This window comes from Heterocephalus glaber, unplaced genomic scaffold (genome assembly GCF_053883595.1).
Source record: "Heterocephalus glaber isolate CG9 unplaced genomic scaffold, H.glaber_assembly_v1.0 deba00000071, whole genome shotgun sequence".
NCBI classification, from domain to species: domain Eukaryota; kingdom Metazoa; phylum Chordata; class Mammalia; order Rodentia; family Bathyergidae; genus Heterocephalus; species Heterocephalus glaber.
Genome location: NW_028258137.1, coordinates 13,228,010 through 13,247,550, shown reverse-complemented (window position 1 = coordinate 13,247,550; position 19,541 = coordinate 13,228,010). Strand labels below are relative to the sequence as shown.

The 19,541-nt window shown below is 39.2% G+C and overlaps 2 protein-coding genes across 3 annotated transcripts in view; both read left to right on the top strand.

Annotated features, from left to right (window-relative positions):
• Cmtr2 (cap methyltransferase 2) overlaps window positions 1–19,541 on the top strand; it is a 106,222-nt gene that overhangs the window by 46,613 nt on the left and 40,068 nt on the right. The gene's annotated exons all lie outside the window — the stretch shown is intronic.
• Hydin (HYDIN axonemal central pair apparatus protein) overlaps window positions 4,884–19,541 on the top strand; it is a 410,895-nt gene continuing 396,237 nt past the window's right edge. Inside the window, exon 1 of one of the 2 annotated variants that reach the window (XM_087204682.1) lies at window positions 4,884–5,097. The gene's annotated coding sequence lies outside the window, so the exon portion shown is untranslated. The remainder of the gene's footprint in view (window positions 5,098–19,541) is intronic. The other variant, XM_087204679.1, reaches the window with a different exon arrangement.

Genomic DNA, 19,541 nt, shown 5'->3' with positions numbered 1-19,541 from the left:
TATTTGACTTTCTGGTGCGAATTTTTCAGCAGATTCTCTCATTTGCTAGTTTGAATGGATTTCTCTACTTTACAACAAAGAGCCTTGATTAGGCAAAATAGAACAGTGACTGGGTAAGCAAGTTAGCCTTGATTTTGGCAAACCCCAGCTTTCTTCGACAGTCCTCCATGAGAGTTGTCCCTGTGTTACAGAAGAGGGAACCGCAGGTCAGAGAGGTGAAGTAGCAAACTCTGGACAGCTGGTAAGCGGCAGAGCTTCTCATCCTTAATCATCAGAAAAATCGGTGCTTATGGTCTGAGCATCTACTATATTCTAAGACTTCTACCTGGCTTGATCTCTGAGATGCTTTACAATGACTGGTTTGTGCCTAAGGGTAAATGACCTCCTTAACCATTCTGAGGTTTGAAAGTGGCTCAGTCTTCACACTCATTGCTGCTCTCTGGCTCAATCACCTGCTAACACCTTTGGAAGAATGAGGCCCTGTCCTCAGTCTCTCTCTCTCTTTTTTTTTTTTTTCGGTACCAGGGATCAAACTCGGGTCCTTGTGCTTGCACAGCAGGCAGCAAAACCACTGAGCTAAATCCCCAGCCCTGTCCTCAGTCTCTTATCCAATCTAAGTATGATATTTCTTGGAGTCAGGCCATTCTTGCTAAGAGTGGAGAAGTCTTCATCCTTTTTGGTTAGTCTCTTTAGGGGAAATGTTCAGTTAACACAAATGATTCTCAAAGTTGATCTACTTTTTTTTTTGGTACCAGGGATTGAACTTGGGACCTTGCACTTGCAAGACAGTTGGCAGAACCACTGAGCTATATCCCCAGCCCTGATCTACTTTTTTTTTTTGGTACCAGGGATCGAACTCCGGTCCTTGCGCTTGCACAGCAGACAGCGAAACCACTGAGCTAAATCGCTGGCCCCTCTGATCTACTTTTTAATACTGCAGTTAGCTTTCAGGGAGATGTCCAGTTTTAGTGGAATGGCTTTTTGTTGTGTTTGTTTTAACCTGGGAAGACTTACTTCCCTGCCTGCCTCCAGCCCATCTATCTGGTGCTAAGAACGTCAGTGAATTCAGGCTCCCATCATCGTGTGGTTGCTGATGGACCGTGAGGAGCAGTGGCAACTGTCACCGACTGCTGCTCTCAGCAATCGCAGCAAGGCTTCTGGTGATGGGGATTTTAGGTCTGAGGCCGAGGGGCTGCGAGACTTTAGATAAACCACTTCTCTCCCTACAGTAATGTGCACCTTGATCTTTAACTAATATACCTCTCCTATTCTGTACATTTCAAGATTAAAATATTTCTGTCCATATTTACAGCCTATTTCCTATTTCTTATGTAACACTTAAGTCAAACAAGCATGAGTTGTGGATGGCATTCAGAAAGCAACTTGATTTTTGTCTTCTAGTCTGTCTTTAAATTTTCCCTATGGGGAAATTATTTCTGTTCTCATGGGTAAACTCAGTCAGATGGCAAGACTTCTGAACCCTCCTAGCTATCAAAACAGAGTCTCAATACAGTTACTCAAATGTTCTGTCCACGGTGATGGTCAAGACTTTTCACTTAATTCAAAGTCACAGCTTCTCTCCTCTCTTAGCTTGGGTCTGCTGCAGGGAGGAAACCTACAGGTGAGGAATGGAAGCATAGTCACTTTCTTCTCTCCTTCCTGTTGTCTTTATTTGGATTTGCTGATGTCTCTACATATGTGCCCAAAGCTAGAGGACTGTTTTCTGCCCCTTCTGTAATTGGGGCATAGGAAGCAGCAGACGAAAAGACAGTTAGAAAGTTCTTCCCTGTTTGATCCTTACTTTCATCACTAGGAATCTATACCTCCATTAAGACATGGAGTCAAGTGTGCCTCTCTTTTGGTTTGCTCTTTGCTTTTCCTTGACTCCCAGGTACCTAAGAATATGTTCGATATTGTCTGTGCTGCTAATTAGTCTAATTAGACTAATCAGTTAATTAGCATAATCAGTCTGTACTGCCATAACAAAATATCTGAGACTGAGTCATTTATGAAAGACAGAAATTTATTTCTTAAAATTCTGGAGGCTGCAAAGTCCAACATCAAGGTGCTGCAGGTTCATTGTCTAGTGAGGGCCAGGTCTCTGCTTCCAAGATGGCTCCTCCAGAGGGGAGGAATGCTGCATCCTTAGGGGGTAGAAGGTGAAAACGGTGAGAAGGGCTAATTCCCTTCCTCATTAGCCGTTAAAAAGGGTGCCTAATCACTTGGCGAAGAAAGAGGCCTCTAACCTAATCACATCTTTTTTTTTTTTTTTTTTTTTTTTTTTGGTACCAGGGATCGAACACGGGTCCTTGCGCTTGCACAGCAGGCGGCGAAACCACTGAGCTAAATCCCCCCTGGCCCACCTAATCACATCTTAAAGGGCCCCCATTGGCTCTAAGGTCTCAACACATGAATTGTGGAGTGAACACGTCAAACCACAGCACCCGGCTTCCCTTTACTAAGGTCTCTGTGTCCCCCAGATTTCTCTCTCGAAAAGCACCTAGAACTGACCTGTACAATCTGTCTTGAGTGGCCCACATCTGTGCTCCATAAAACACTCATACATTTTTCACCTGGTAAATCCTGGGAGAGAAAGGGTGGGTTGTTCCTAACCAAGCAGTTCTGCCCTGTAGTTCTTTTCTTGCCTTTTAGCTTTTCCAGGTGGGATTCAGACAAGACTGCACTGCACCTCCTGAACTGTAGGTGCCACATTTAAAACTCACCCGGTGGCCTCCACAAAGCCTCTTTCTTTTGTTTGGAGATTTGGAGGAAGGAGTCACAGCTCTCCTTTAAGAAATCCTTCCTGGGCCAGGGATTTAGCTCAGTGGTTCTGCCGCCTGCCTCAAAAGCACAAGGGCCTGAGTTTGATCCCTGGTACCAAAAAAAGAAAGAAAGAAAAAAAAGAAATCCTCCCTAATCACCTACTATGGACCCTTTCATATGTTCAGTGTGGGGAAGGTGTAAGTTGACTAATTTGTTTCCTTGAAATTCCTGGCATACTTCCTATATTTGAAATTTGCTATTTCAACCAAAATAACTAATTTAACATCTGTAGCAAGATTTCAGTTGTTTATTCAACTAGCATTAAGCTCCCAATAGACCATCACTGTCTAGTAGAAATACAAGGCAAGCCACACGTGTAATTTAACATTTTTTCGAAGCCACATTAAAAAGAAGAAAACAGGTGAAATTATTCTTACTAATTGATCTTATTTAATCTAATAATCTGAAACATTATAATTTCCATATGAGATACAATACTGAGCAATTAGTGATGAGAGTTTTTTCATTCTTGTTTTGCTCTAAGTCTTAAAAATGTAGTTTATGCTTACTCCACATTCCACTTAGGACCAACCACATTATCAAGAACTCAATGGTCACCAGTAAGTGGTAATGTAATGGCAACTGAGTAGACAATCCAACAGTAGTCTGTAATTTCTATGGGCAAAGTTGGTGTCTGTCTTGTTGATTGCTATATACCAAAGTGCTTGGCATATAGTAGGCATTAAATATTTAATTGAACTGAAATACAATTGAAATAATAAAGAAATTATCAAGGGAATCATTGAATGGCTTCCCACAGCACTTCTAGTCTAAATGATTCAATTCTGCACACAATTAGTTTGCCCACATTGTTTGTAATTCATTGATTCCTCAAGCATTTAAGCTTCCTGAAGGAGGTGAAGTCTTCGTCTTGTTCACCACTATATTCTTAAAAGCTTACACAGTTCTTGGTATTGTGATGTGGAGATTCATGCTGCCAACAAATATTTAGTGTCCACCCAGACTCAGTTACTTTTGTAGGTAGTAGGATACAAATACATTGTTTCTGCTCGTGGAGATCACAGATAATAAAAAGTAAAGAGGGCTATGGCAAAAATAAAGAGGCTGACATGATGGGTACGATGGGGGAGTATGGAGGAGAAGGAGCCAGTTCTGTAAAGAGCCAGGGGAAGGACCTGATTGTGTCTTTTTTTTTTTAAACAGGGTGTTGATATGTAATTCAGGCTGACCTACAACTCACAATGTAGCCCAGGCTGGCCTTGAACTCATGGTGATCCTCCTACCTTAGCCTCCCAAGTGCTGGCATTATAGGGATGTCCCACCACACTTGGCTGATTGTGTTTTAACCACAGTTCTGTCTCACAGTTCTCTATTGCAGTCACATTAATCTTTCATTTTCTCAAACAACGCAAACCTGTTTCTGCCTTTACCTTTGTTTCCTTTGCCTATTCTGTCTGTCTCCCTCTCACCTGGTGTCTTCTCATGTTGCAGCTTGTATCCTATCTCTTCAAGAAGGCCATTCCTGACCGCTGTCTCCAGGACTCATCACTCTCAACACTCCATCATATGAGCACTTTTTATTATTACAGTCTGTGAACTTGTGTGTACATCTGTTGTCTCGCACACCAAAAGTAAAGCTCAAAGTCATGAGAAACTGTCTCTGAAAGTTGCAATCTTTCAGTGCCTAGAACAGTGACTCTGTAACATATATACGACTCATAATTGTGGTCAACAGTTTTTTATTAAATGGGTGAATGAATGAAGGTCAAGAGTTTAAAGTCTTTGGAAAATATCTTAAGATATGATTTGGCTTTCTGAGAAGGAAGATTGGGTTAATGTGTATGGCAGTTATTCGCTTGGACTGTCTTAGGCACCTGGTAACCTGTTTTATTTCCAATTCCTTTGAGAATCTTACCGGGTAAATGGACACAAACTTTTGCATATAACTTGGTGGGAGGTGATTCATGGACCTCCAGAAGAAATGAAAGTGCCCAGGTTGAAAATTCCTGTGGAAACGGGGATTCCCCGCACCAAACGAAGAGGCAAGTGTTTGATGAGATAATGCACGAAGCGCCTTTAAAGAACTGGAATAAGTGCCTGTGGCTTTGGGGAGAGAAGTTATCCCATGAATCCCTGGAAAGCAAATTTCTTCCCTGTGTGAGGGCCTTGCTTGGCGGTTGCTAAGGACGCTCGCATTGTCCAATCGTTGCTCGTTTTACTAGGCTGTGCGGCACTCCGTGGTTGCTGTGGCAACGGACAGCAACAGCTCCAGACTCAGGCGGGGTAGAGAGAAAGCTGGCTGCTTGGAGCAGGGTAGGAAGCCCCTTGGCAATGGTGTCTATGAGTCAGACGCGGGGTCCTCGGCAGGGAACTCGGTGTGGAATTGACGTGGGATTCGGGGTGCACCGGGGTCAGAGGTCTTCGCAGTGACCCTGGGGTCCGAGTCCGGGAGTCAAAAGGAGTGCCTGAGTTTCAGTTCGCCTTCCCCAACCCTTCCCTCGGCCCCTTCTCCTCACCCCTGTTAAAGTTACTGGTCCTCCCATTGATTTCCGTTCTTGGGATACCCCAGCCAGGCAGGTAGCAAGGGACAGGGGTCCTGCCAGGACAGCAAGCCTGGGAATTGTCTCTTTTCTCACTTCGAATTACCCCTGAGGGCTCCGGCGAAGTCGCTTTTCGTCTTTCCTTACCAGGAGATGATGGTGAGGAGACCAGCACAGCCTCAGATGTGCTTCATCTGTGTGGTTTCCTTACTGGGCTCTGAAGTGACTTTAATGATGACCAGCCGCCTTTCTAGTTGCTCAGTTTGGGCTCAGAAAAATGTCCCATGGTCGGGGCCAGGGAGTGGTCTTCTGTAGGACGCTACAGGAGGGTCCTGTCCTCCAGATGGGCTCACCTGTTTATCTGAGGTTTCTTGCTCCCCATTTCTCTTGAGGCTTGTCCTTTTCATTTTGGAGCACTACAGCCAGTGTGTATTTCATCTGAAAGTGTGTATTTTCATCTTTCCCATTCTCCCTTACTTCTTAAAACAATTGCAAGATGAGACCCATCTCTTTGATGAATTTATACCGTGATTAATCTTGACTCTGTGATAGATTTAGAAATAACAGCTTAATTAAGGTCGAAGTTGAAGACAGTAAAAAAATATCCAGGAGGATAAACCAACAACAATTCAATTCAGAAACTGAGCAACTGGAAAGCTTTAATTGTGAGAATACTTAAGAAAATTTCATACATTCTAATTTATAGACTTTTCTCATTTGTCTCCATAAGTTAGTAGAAAGATGTATTCATCAGTTCCATTATGTCTTTGTTCTCCTAAATTTTCCTGTGATCCTTATTCATATTTCACTTTCTTCCTTGGGAATGTTGAGATTGTCACCATTTGTGTAGCTACCTGGACACTATACTCTATTTAGCATCATTTATGCCTTCCTCTTGTGGTTTTCTCCAGTTTGCACAGTTGTTACAGCATTGAACTCACCAATATATTCAGGATCACCTCACCTCATTCTAGAACAAAGCCTCCTGACTGGAACAGCAAAAATAATCACCCAACGACTTAAAAGGTTGTTTTTCTGTCTTCTGACTTAGCTAAGTATGAATGGGGTTAAAATTTCACCCTCCCCATTTGTGCAACTCTTTTGGGTCTATTGTAGAGATTGTAATTGCCCAGGAAACTAATCAATGCTTGATAAATTTTTTTATTGGTACATTGTAGGTATACAACACAATTACATTTCTCATTGGGAATTGTACCTTTACATAATGGATCTTGGTTCTTACTTTTCCCCATTCCTAGCCCTCCCTTCATGCCCTCCACCCTTCCCTATTGACAAGACTTTATTTCCATTTTTTCAATTTCTCAGCATTTTTCCTTTCCCTTCTTTCCTTTCCCCTGCCCCTCCCACTACCCCTACCCCTTTGGACCTTTTCTTCCTATTTTGCATTATCGATTATTCATTCTAATCAATGGTACATTTTAGGTATACAATATAATGACATTCATCATTGGAAATTTGCACCTTTACATAATCTCTCTTGGTTCTTATTTTTCACCCTTGCCCAGCCCTCCCTTCAACCTCTCCATTCCTCCCTATTTACAAAGATTTTGTTCCTATTTTTTCATTTTCTCATATTATTCCCATTCCCTTCTATCCTTTCCCCTACCCCTCCCACTTCCTTCCCCTTTGCCCCTTTTCTTCCTATTTCACATTACCTATTATACATTTTAGTCCTTATTTACACTTTCAGTTTCTCACACCAGAGAAACTATTCACTATTTATACATGTGTGTCTTATTTATTTCACTTAAGAGTATCACCTCAATGTGCATCCACTTAGCTATAAATGTCTCTAATTTCTCATTTTTTATGGCTGAGTAGTACTCCATATTATTAAAAAAAAAAACCCACATTTTCTTTATCCAGTCTCCAGTTGATGGACATTTGGGCTGTTTCCAAGTTTTACTTATCACAAACTGTGCTGCTATGAACATGGGCGCACATATATCACTGTGGTATGATTCTTTTAATTCTTTGGGGAAGATCCCCGGCAGGGGATTAACTGAGTCAAATGGGACTTCCAGTCCTAGTTCTTTGAGGCATCTCCATACTGATTTCCACAGTGCTTGCACCAGTCAACACTCCCACCAGCAGTGGAGCAGGGTTCCTCTTTCCCCACAGCCCCACCAGCATTTGTCATTGGTTGATTTCATGATAGCAGCTATTCTTTCTGGAGTGAGGTGGAATCTCAGTGTTGTTTTCATTTGCATCTCTCGAATGACCAGTGATGTTGAACATTTTTTCATGTATTTATTTGCTATTTCTATTTCTTTGTCTGAGAAATGCCTGTTCATTTCAGATGCCCACTTTCGGATTGGGTCTTTAAATTTGGGAGGTCTGATCTTTGTAAGTTCTTGATAGATTCAAGATAGTAGACCTTTGTTTGAGGAAAAGCAGATGAAGATTTTTTTCCCACATTGTGGGTTGTCTCTTCACACTGCTGGTGGTTTCTCTTGCTGTGCAGAAGCTTTCTAGTAAGAAGAGATCCCACTTGTTGATTGTTTGTGCTAGTTCACGGGCAACTGAGGTTTTGTTCATAAAATCTTTTCCTACACCAATGTCTTCAAGGGTTCTACCTAACCTCTGTTCCAACTGGTTCAGAGTTTCTATTTTAATATTTAGATCTTTAATCCATTTCAATTTTAGTTTAGTGCATGGTGAGAGATATAGGTCTAGTTTTAATGTTTGGCAAGTTGAAACCCCATTTTTCCAGCACTATTTATTAAAGAGGCTATCTTTCCTCCAGTGAGGGTGTTTGGCTCCTTTATCGAAGATGAGATGGCTGAGTGTGTCTGGCGTTGTCTCTGCATCTTCTAATCTGTTCCACTGGTCCTCAGGTCTGTTTCTTTGCCAATACCATGCTGTTTTTATCACCATAGCTTTGTAGTGTAGTTGCAGGTTGGGGATTGTGATACCCCCTGCCATGTCTTTGTTACCTAGAATTGCTTTTGCTATTCTGGGTCTCTTCTTGTTCCAAATGAATTTTTGGATTGTTTTCTCAAGGTCTGTGAAGTGTGCTGCTGGGATCTCAATTGGAAATGCATTGAATCTACACAGCAGTTTTGGAAGTATAGCCATTTTCAGTATATTAATCCCTCCTACCCAGGAGCAGGGGCTGTCTGTCCATTTTCTGATATCATCTTCAATCTCTCTTTTCAGACTGCTGTAGTTTTCAGAGAAGAAATCTTTGATTTCTTTTGTTAGGATGATTCCTAGGTATTTCAGTTTTTTGGATGGTATTGTGAAAGGAATTATTTGCCCTATTTCTCTCTCAGTGAGTCTGTCATTCATGTAGAGGGAAGCTATTGATTTTTGTGTGTTGACCTTGTCACCAGCTACTTTACTGAATTTGGTTATTACGTCTAGAAGACTTTTGGTGGTGTTCTTGGGGTCTTCTATATAGAGTATCATGTCATCTGCAAATAATGACAATTTGACTTCTTCATTATCTATCTTTATTCCTTTTATTTCTTTCTCTTGTCTTATTGCCATGGCTAATGTTTCCAGAACTATACTGAACAAGAGTGGTGATAGTGGACATCCTTGTCTTGTTCCTGATTTTAGTGTGAAGCATTTCAGTTTTTGACCATTTAGTATGATATTGGCTGTTGGTTTTTCATATATGGCTTTTATCAGTTTGAGGTAGCTACCATCTATTCCATTTTTTTATAGGATTTTTATCATAAATACATGTTGGATTTTGTCAAATGCTTTTTCTGTGTCTATGGAGATAATCATATGGTTTTTGTCCTTGGCTCTATTGATATAGTGTATTACATTGATTGATTTTCATATATTGAACCATCCCTGCATCCCTGGGATGAATCCCACTTGATCAGGTTGTATGATCTTCTTAATGATCTTCTGCATTCTATTTGCCAGTATCTTATTAAGGATTTTTGCATTTATGTTCATTAGTGAGATTGGCCTATAGTTCTCCTTTTCAGTTGGGTCTTTCTCTGCTTTGGGGATCAAGGTGATGCTTGATTCCAGGAATGAATTTGGGAGTATTGCTTCCTTTTCAATTTCATTGAAGAGTTTAAACAGTAGTGGCAGTAGTTCCTCTCTAAATGTCTTGTAGAATTCAGCAGTGAAGCCATCAGGGCCTGGGGTTTTCTTAGTTGATAAGTTTTTAATTACATTTTCAATTTCATTGGTTGATATTGGGTTGTTTAGAATTTTTAGGTCTTCTTCGTTCAACTTTGGTAATTCATATGCATCTAGGAATCTGTCCATTTCTTCTGTTTTCCATCTTATTGGCTTATAGGTTCTGGAAGTAGGTATTAATGATCCTCTGGATTTCTGCTGGGTCTATTGTAATTTCACCCTTTTCATTCCTAATTGCATGGATTTGGGCCTTTTCTTTCCTTTTTCTGATAAGATTGGCTAAGGGTTTGTCAATTTTGTTGATTCTTTCAAAGAACCAACTCTTGGCTTCACTGATTTTTTGTATCATTCTCTTAGTCTCCATTGCATTGATTTCTCCTTTGATCTTTGTAATTTTCTCCCTGTATGAGCTTTGGGTTTGTCCTGCTCTTCTTTTTCTAGAAGCTTGAGGTTCAGCATCAGGTTGTTTAATTGGGCTTGCTCTGTTTTCCTAATATGCTTATTCACGGCTATGAATTTCCCTCATAAGACTTCTTTCATTGTGTCCCATAGATTCCAATATATTCTATTGTCATTGTCATTTAATTGAAAGAACTGTCTGATTTCTTGTTTAATTTCCTCTGTGACCCATTGGTTATTCAGAAGTGTGTTGTTCAATTTCCATGTGTTTATGAATTTTTTTGAGTTTCTTTTGCTATGGATCTCCAATTTCATCACACTATGGTCTGATAATATACAGGGGATAACTTTAGTTCCTTTGCAATTACTTAAACATGTTCTCTGTGTGAGTATGTGGTCTATTTTGGAGAATGACCCATGTGCAGCTGAGAAGAATGTGTATTCTGATTTTGTGGGGTGGAAGAGTCTGTAAACATCTGTTAAGTTCATTTGTTCAAGAGTTCGATTGAGTTCTAGTATTTCATTACTTATTTTTTGTCTAGTTGATCTATGTATTTGTGACAGTGTGGTGTTGAGGTTCCCCACTACAATTGTATTAGTGCATATATGACTTTTCATGTCCATTAGTATTTGTTTTATATAGTTGGGCGCACTAGTGTTTGGTGCATAGATATTTGTGATTGTCATCTCTTCCTCTTGGATTCTTCCCTTTACAAGGATATAGTGTCCTTCTTCATCTCTCTTAATCAGTGTTGGTTTGAAATCTACTTGATCTGCAAAGAAGATAGCTACTCCTGCTTTTTTTCAAGTTCCCGTCACATGGAGTATTGTTTTCCACCCTTTAACTTTCAGTCTATGAGTTTCCTTTTCAATTGTGTTTCTTGTATGCAGCATATTGTTGGATCTTGCTTCTTGACCCATTCAGCCAGTCTATTTCTTTTGATTGGTGAATTGAGACCATTAACGTTGATGGTTATAACTGAAACGTATTGACTTGTCATTGTCATGACTTTTTCTTTTTGTTGGGTTCTCCCCCTTTACATTTAATTTCTTGTCATGCCAGATGGGTTCATTTTGCTTTGCTTCCTGGGGTTGTGATCCTCAATGTCTGTTCCTAGGATATTGTGTAAAATTCTTTGGAGTGCTGGTTTGGTATTCACGAAGTTCCTAAGGTGCTCTTTGTCATGAAAGTATCTTATTTCTCCATCAATTTTGAAAGATAGTTTTTCAGGGTACATCAATCTGGGTTGGAGACTGTTTTCTTTTAGGGCTTGGAATATGTCACTCCAAGCTCTTCTTGCCTTGATGGTTTGTGTTGAGAAGTCTGCTGTGATTCTGATGGGCTTTCCTTTGTATGTGATTTCTTTCTTTTCTCTAACTGGTTGTAGAACTTTGTTCTTCTGTTGAGTTTCTGGAATCTTAACAATTTTATGCCTATGTGTAGATTTTTTTTGATCAAGGCTATTTGGAGTCCTATATGCCTCACTAATCTGTATGTCAAGTTCTTTTCTCCTGCTTGGGAAGTTTTCTGCCATCATTTCTGTGAACAGGTTTTTTATGTCATCTCCACTCTCTCCTGTTTCCTCATTGAGCCCAATCAGTCTTATGTTATTCTTCTTTGCATCGTCTAGCAGCTTCTGGGTTGATTTCTCATGTTCCCTTATAATTTTGAAGCAATTTTTCTTTTCCTGGCCGTTAATTGCAATCTTATCTTCTATATCTGAAATTCTGACCTCACATTGGCTCATTCTGCTATGTAGACTTTCAATGGAGTTTTTCACCTCCTGGAAATCTATTTGCATCTGTTTTATGGATTCCATTTGTTTCCTATGTTGGGATTCCATCATGTTCCTCAGCACCTCTCTTGATTTATTAATCATGTCTTGCACTAGGAGCACAATTTCTCCTGTTATCTGAGAAATTATTTCTGATTTCATTTTTTCCAGATCCCCTTTTGTTGCCAGTTCAGTGGGTCCAGGTGGTTGAGTATCAGAGTGTTCCATCTCATTTCCCTTTGGGGTTGCTGTAAGTGATCTGGAAGTCGGGTTTTGAGATTTATATATTTTCTCATTTTGACTGTGGGGTGGGGGGTGATGCTGGCACCCACACAGATCACTTCCTCTGATCTGGGAGAGGTGGGACAGGGGCTGGGAGTGGTGGTAGGGATGGTGGCCCAAAAGCCCTTTCCTGTGGGCTGGGAGCAGCGGGAGGGATGGTTGCCCGGAAGCCTCTTCCTCTGGACCAGGTGTGGCAGGACAGAAGGTGGCCCAAAAGTCCTTTGCTCTGGGCTGGGAGCAGCGGGAGGAATGGTGGCCAGGAAGCCCCTTCCTCTGGACCAGGAGCAGTGGGACAGCAGCTCAGAAGCCCCTACCTCTGGGCCGGGAATGGCAGGAGGGATGGTGGCCCAGAAGCCCCTTCCTCTGGACTAGGATCAGTGGGATGGCAGCTCCGAAGCCCCTACCTCTGGGTTGGGAGTGGCAGGACAGATGGCAGCCCCGAAGCCCCTTCCTCTGGGCCGGGAGCGGCAGGAGGGATGGTGACCGGGAAGCCCCTTCCTCTGGACCCTTATCAACACTTGATACTCTCACTTTTAAAAATGTTTTTCTGATGGGAAAATAATGGTTATCAATTTGATACGATTTATATTTCCCTGACTATGAGTTAGATTAAGCAGTTTATGATTGTTGTCTTAGTTACTTTTCTTGTTGCTGGAATAAAATACTCAACACCCACAAGTTAAAGAAGGAAAGATTTATTTCAGCTCACAGTGTGTAGACCTCCACTGTCAACTGGCTCCAAGGCAAGGTGGCATGGCAGTGGGGCATCACAAAAAAGAACAGTTCATGATGTGGCAGACAGGAAGACAGTGAAGCAGCAAGTAGCACCAGCAGGCTGACCTTCTTTCTCTCCCTTTATATTCCAACCAAGCTATAAGCCTATTGATCACACCTAGGGTGGGGCTTCCATTATCCACACCCTCAATCCCAGTATCAGGCCTTTAATCCACATTCACACACCCTAATACAACCACCTTCAAAACTCCCCATGTGTGACCACATGAGGTTTTGGGGGGACATCTAGATACAAGCCATAACAATTGTTGACTATTGATAATTACTGTTGCGTGAATAACCCTTATCTTTACCCAATTTTAAACTTGGCTGCCTTTTTTGTAGGGATACTGTATATATGCAGAGTATTGATACTTTGTATATTATGTTGAGGTATAATTAATGTTAATATTTTCTCTGTGTGTATTCTTAGCTAATTTTTATTTTTTATTTTTTGGTACCAGGGATCAAACCTGGGTCCTTGCACTTGTGCAGCAGGCATCAAAACCACTGAGCTAAATCCCTGGCCCTTCTTAGCTAATTTTTCTTCTTTTTTTATGTTTTTTTGTTTTTTAGTACTGGGGATTGAACTTGGGTCCTTGTGCTTATGCAGCAGGAGGCGAAACCGCTGAGCTAAATCCCTGGCCCTTTTAGCTAATTTTTAAAGGCAGGTTTACTGACATGATTTACATGCATTAAAATTCACCAGTTTTAGTTATATTGTTCCATGTGTTGGTTTTGAAAATATACAGTCGGGTAACCACCTCTATAGAATGATTTCACTAGCTTTAAAAGTCCTCTTGTACCTGGTTGTTGTCAGTCCTCTTTCTCTACCTCCAGCCCATGGCAACAAATGATCTGACTTCTGATTCTATGCTTTCTAGAATTTCATATAAATGGAATCATAAAACACATAAAACTTTTTGTCTGGCATGTTTTACTTAACAAATTCCTTCTGAGATTTATCCTTCTGGCTATATGTAACAATAGTCCATTCCTTTTTTGTTGCCGAATACTATTCCATTGAATGGATGTACCACTAGATGATGGACAATTGGGTTGCTTCAAGTGATGAATTTAGTGGTGATAAATAAATAAATCTGCTACATTCATGTACAGGCCTTTTGTGTTTTATTAATTTTTTGATAAATAACTGTGAGTAGGATTGCTAAATTACTTGGTAAATGTATGTTTAATTTTATAAGAAACTGCCAGACTGATTTCCAAAGTGATCGTACCTTTTGTAGTTTCCACAAGCATAGTATGAAAGTTTCACTTGCTCTACAACCTTGCCAGTGGTTGATAATTTTGTTAATTTTAGCTGTTATTCTAGATGTACAGTGATACCACATTAAAACGCACATTTTAATTTGCATTTCCCCAGTGATTAATGACATTAAACAACATATTCTTGTTTGTTAGTATATCTTTGGTGAATAAGCTTATTGAATTTCTCTTGTGAAGTTTTTGTTCATATCTTTTGCCTATATTTTATTTGCTTATTCAGCTGTGTTCATATTGAGTTGTAAGACTATCACTCTCTCTATATATATCTGCTAATTACATATAATTAGAATATTTGCCTAGAATATATATGTGTCTAGAAATATATATATATTATGTAAATATGTACATATATTTACAGTGAGTTTTGAATTCAGGTAGTTTGAGTCCTACTTTGTTCCTGTTTTTCAAAATTGATTTATCTATTCTGATTCTTTTACCTTTTCATATAAATTTTAGAGTTAAATTGTTGATGCCTATAAAAAGTCTTGCTGGCACTTTCACTGTATTTCATTGATCAGTAGGTTGAGGAGAATTGAAATCTTAGCAATATTGACTCTTCTTACACAGTATATTCCCTTTTATTTATGGCTCTTTAATTTCTCTCAACAATGTCTTATAGTTTATGGCATACTACTTTTGGATATATTTTATTAGCTTATATCTAATTCATGTTTGTTAGTGCTATTGCTTATGGTGGTGTTTTTAAATTTTCAGTTTCTAGTTGTTCATTGCTAGTATATAGAAATGCAGTTGATTTTTGTATATCAACCTTGTGCATTGAAACCTTGTTAATGCATTTTATTTGTTTTAATAGCTTTTGGGGGTAGGTTCTTAAACTTTTAATTTTAATATATGGTAGAGAGTAGTGAGGAAATCTCAATTATTTACATTGGGCACTGAACTGTTCAGCACTTTTTTATTGCAATGTCCATACTTTCTCCAATGCCTTAGGGTTATTACTATCATAAATAAGATGTCCCCAAATTGATGTCCATATTTCATGAATTATAATTTTAATTTTTATAAGTTAAAGTAAGATGATATTCATTGCTTAATCCAGTCAATGTTGGTTTTGGCCTACTCTTATATCTACTGTTTTCTGTGCTCTTCATTCTTTTTTGTATCTCAGTCTTTCCATCTGGAATCATGTTTCTTCTACCTGAAATGCATCTTGGAATTAGTGAAAGTATGCTAATTGCAGTCTCTCTCTCTGAAAATTATTTTTACTTCTTTCCAGGACAATATATTTACTAGTTTAATATTGAGATTACCAGCACACTAACAATTTCTTTTTCTTTCTACTTTATCTTTAGAAAGTCAGTCAACTAAATCTTGCTACTTTGAAAATATTGTCTTCTGGACACACCCAGCTTTCTCTTCTTTTAGGTTTTTTCTTGATCTGTGATGTTCTACAGGCTTACTATGATATATTTGGATGGATATTTATTTTTATATAATTTATGTATTGTCCTCCACCAAATATGGAAAATATGAAGCTATTATCTCTTTATATAAACATTTTAATGCTTTCCCTCTAAGCACTGCTTTAGGTGTATCCTACACATTTAAATATATTGTATTTTTATATTCCTTCAATACAGTATATTTTCTAATTTCTCCTGTAACTTCTTCCTTTCCCAGTGAATTATTTAGTAGTGTGCTTTTAAATTCCAAATGTTGGGGGTTTCCAAGACATCTTTTGTTCTTGATGTCTAGTTTAATTCCATCATGGTCAGCAAAGATACCTTATATGATTTCAGTTCTTTTAAGTTTTGTATTTGATTTATGGTTCAGAATATGGTCATTTTTTAAAGCTTAATGGTCTCCTTCCATATGTCTTGATGTGTGAGTCTGCTGGCAACAGATTCTTTCATCTTTTCTTTATTTGAGAAACACTTTATTTTGTCTTCATTTTTGAAGGATATTTTTACTAGTTAGAGAAATTTAGATGTTTAGATGTTTTCCCCTTTCAGAATTTTAAGGCTTTCATAGTTTATATTGCAAGTCAGCCATCAATCTTATGGAAAGAAATGTTTTTTTCCTGTGGCTGATTTTAGGATTTTATCTTTTCCTTTGCTTTTCAGCAGCTTTACTAGGATTTGACCAAATGTACCCTGATTGGAATTCTTGCAGCTTCTTGGATCTCAAATTATTCTATGAATTTATTTATTTATATTTATTTTGTGTAATTCTTTTAGCTGTTATCCTAACCTTAGTGTAATGTCCCTCATGAGTTTTGGAGAACTCAGTCATTAATTTTCAAATACTACTTCTGTCCCCTTATTTCTGCCTTTCCCTTCTGGAATTACATGTGGGTTAGACCATTTCACCGTGTCTTACATGTCTGCTAAGCATCGTCGCCCTTCGAGAGTGTCGGATCGGGGTGGGGCTGCAAGTCGCCCCTGCGAGCTCACCGTGGCGTCTATTAGTGCCTATTGCTTTTACAAAATAATGGGTTTCAGTATCTATGCTTTGATTATATCCATCTTCCCTGCTACCCTTCATAGTCTTCGTTATAGTTCAACATCCCACTGCTTGCCGCTTCAAAAACCGGCAAATACCTTGAGTTCCAGACTTGTTCTCTCCGTCTAGCTGGACTCTTGTTTCCAAAGTGTGCAAGATCAATGGCGATTTCACCTACTTTCCCAGCCCAGATTCTTCTTTGGGCCTGGCTATTCCAAGGCTTTGGATTGTGAGCTTTCTTTCTCTGTCTCATCAGCATGGAAAGTTTTGCCTCTGAAGATTTTCAGCTTAGGTCTTCCCTTCGCCCATTCAGATGTTGAACCTTTTTCTAAGGTGTACGGAGAGGAGAACTGTGTTTGCTATAGGCCTCTCCCTCTACGGGAACCTTCAGTTCTAAGGACCAGGAGACCAGATTTCACTTTGCTTTTCTTATTCAGCTCCGGAGCCCTCACACTGCCCCACATCTCAGAAAACCGCCCATAGGGAAACCTGGCCGTAGTTCTCTGTATACCTGTGTCATGCCAGTTTCACAACCATTAAGTATTTTGTTGGTTTCCTTCTTACTTTAAGAATCCCTCTGCCTGTACCAAGCTAGATCCTCTATCTGTGCCTAGAGTTAGCAAATATTGTATCCGCGGTGATCTCAACTCACCAAGGATGGGCCATTTCCCTTTCAGAATTGTAGTTCTTTCAGTGCATGCTTGTTCTATGGCACTCTAATGTCTTTAAAAATAGGACCTATGAATTTACCCTTTTTTTTCACAGTTGTTGAAGAAGTGAGTGTAAGGACCTGATACCATCAATATATTCTTCTTAGGAGTAGAAGTTCTACTTACAATATTCAGTTTTAATTTTCATTTCTTGAATTTCCTTTTTTATAATTTTTTTTCAAGGTGCTTTTTCCACTCTCTTAGTTTGACTGTGGGCTGCTTATATTCTTACTTGGAAAATTATTTATGGGGAGTTCTTTGATAACTAAGATGAAGGAGCAGCCCTCCAAAGAGGACTTACATCTGCTAGGTACATGGGGGAACTACCTGTCCAGGGTTCTCTTAAAGCAGAACCACACCTTGAGGCTTTGGAGATCACAGGTGATATGAATTTGGGCCACAAATCTATTAGTTGGTTTGTGATTCCAACTTCTCAAGTACTTTTTTTTTTTAACCTCCCTTCTCTGTTCAATGCCAAGGAAAATTTCCTTGCATTCAGCTGCAGATGATGGAAAGGTTTATCCAATCTTCCCATCTTGGATAGGCCCTGGGCTTTGATACCTTCCTCCCAAGACCTGTAAGGCAGCCACAAGCAGAGGTCAAAATAACTTTGTCTAGTGAATGATCTATTTCAGTTGCCTACCCACCTGTCTTGGTGTCTATTTTCAGCCCGGTGTTGGGCAAGTAGTTCCTTATGGTCTTCTCATTCTTTGATGCTTTTGAGAGGATTAAATAATATTTGAACTAGTATTTCTAGTTGTTTTCAGCAGGAGGGTTTCAATAAACAAGACCTTCCTATATTAGAAAACAATGTGTTACCTAAGTCACTAAATTGCCAAGGCTGGGCTCAAACTTGCATTCCTCCTTTCTCAGCTTCCCAGAGTGCTGGGATTACAGGTATGCACTACCATATGTATCTAACAATGTATTATTTTTTAGTAATTGATTTTTAGCCCAGTAACTTCAGTACTACTTGTAAAAAATACCTTAGAAACTTAAATGTGAAAGGTTCTTTCTTACTCTCCTTGCCTCTCAACCCCATTTCCCCAAAGAAACCACTTGATTTCTGTATTTCATAATTTATTGACAGGATCAGAGTAAATCTTTTATGAAATTTGAATGCATTGATTATTCACTGTGTGACAAAGATGGAAAAATCCAGATTTAGCAAATACCAACTGGAGACTGTATACATTTAGACTAGGGAAATATTTTCTTTTTTGGTAATATGAGTATAATAATTTCCTTCTATATTACACTTAGAGATGTGAAAATAAATGCATGTCTGAAAAGCTCTAAAGGAAATGGTACTTTAGGGTTATTATTTTATTTAACATCTTGTATATGAGGCTAAGTTAGTGTTATTTTGTGGAAGACACAACAATACCTACCTTGGGCTTGTGTGTGAGAATGATTTATGCAGTTCTCATGAGGGGATTCACAGAGGGACATTATTACCTGTTATCAGTTAGTGATATGGTTTCACAGCCTTTAGGAATAGTTTTGAGAATATTTGTCCACTTTAGCAGCAAAAACACTTCTAACATGGAAACTCTACTCAAGTTTAAAAGAAACCACACAGCCTGTTAGTGTGGAAGGATGTTTTGATTAGTACCCCCCTGGGATGGATGTAAAGATTCTTAACCTTGGGTGTGCAACCTTAAAATTTTACCTTTACAAGTACAGTGTCCTTGGCTTTCTTCATTAGATTCCCAGTGAGAGTCAAACCACAGAGGCTAAAGATTACTGGTTTGAAATAAGCACATTTCAGAGCGCAGTTCAGAGTGTGGTGGACCATAATAAGCCCCATCACACTTAACATCATTAAAAGTGAAGAAATGGCAGCCCTTTCCTAAGGGCAAACTTTTCCTCTCAAAAGACTCCTTCCAAGATCTATTTCCTCATTAACACTGCAGAGACACTTAGCATTGTTCTCATACAAGATGTCTTTCAAGGGGGAGGGGACTTGAAATAAGGCAAAAGTAATTGTGGGATCATGGCTGGAAGGATTTCAGCCTGGGCAGAGAAGAATAAGTGAGGAACTGATATGTTGCAGGATGACTCTCATGCAATTTAATTTGAAAAACTGTTCAGTCAGTCCTTTGATTTCTTTGAGAATTTAAAGTGCTTTAGTTCTCTGATTTTTTTAAAGGGTCACATTTATCCCTTGAGGTGGTAGGAAGGAAATGTGGGCATTAAAAAATATGCTTGATGGAAAAGCTTGTTGAAAAGGGTATGGTATTGTTAAAGTGGTGATCATCATCTTAAATTGAATACCAAAAAGCCAACTTGGTTGACTTTATAAAGAAAAATCAGCATGAAATGACTAAAGAAAGCCCTTGTAATTTCACTAGCAGCTTATAAATCCCCTGTATTTTATTTTAGAACATCTCCTTGCT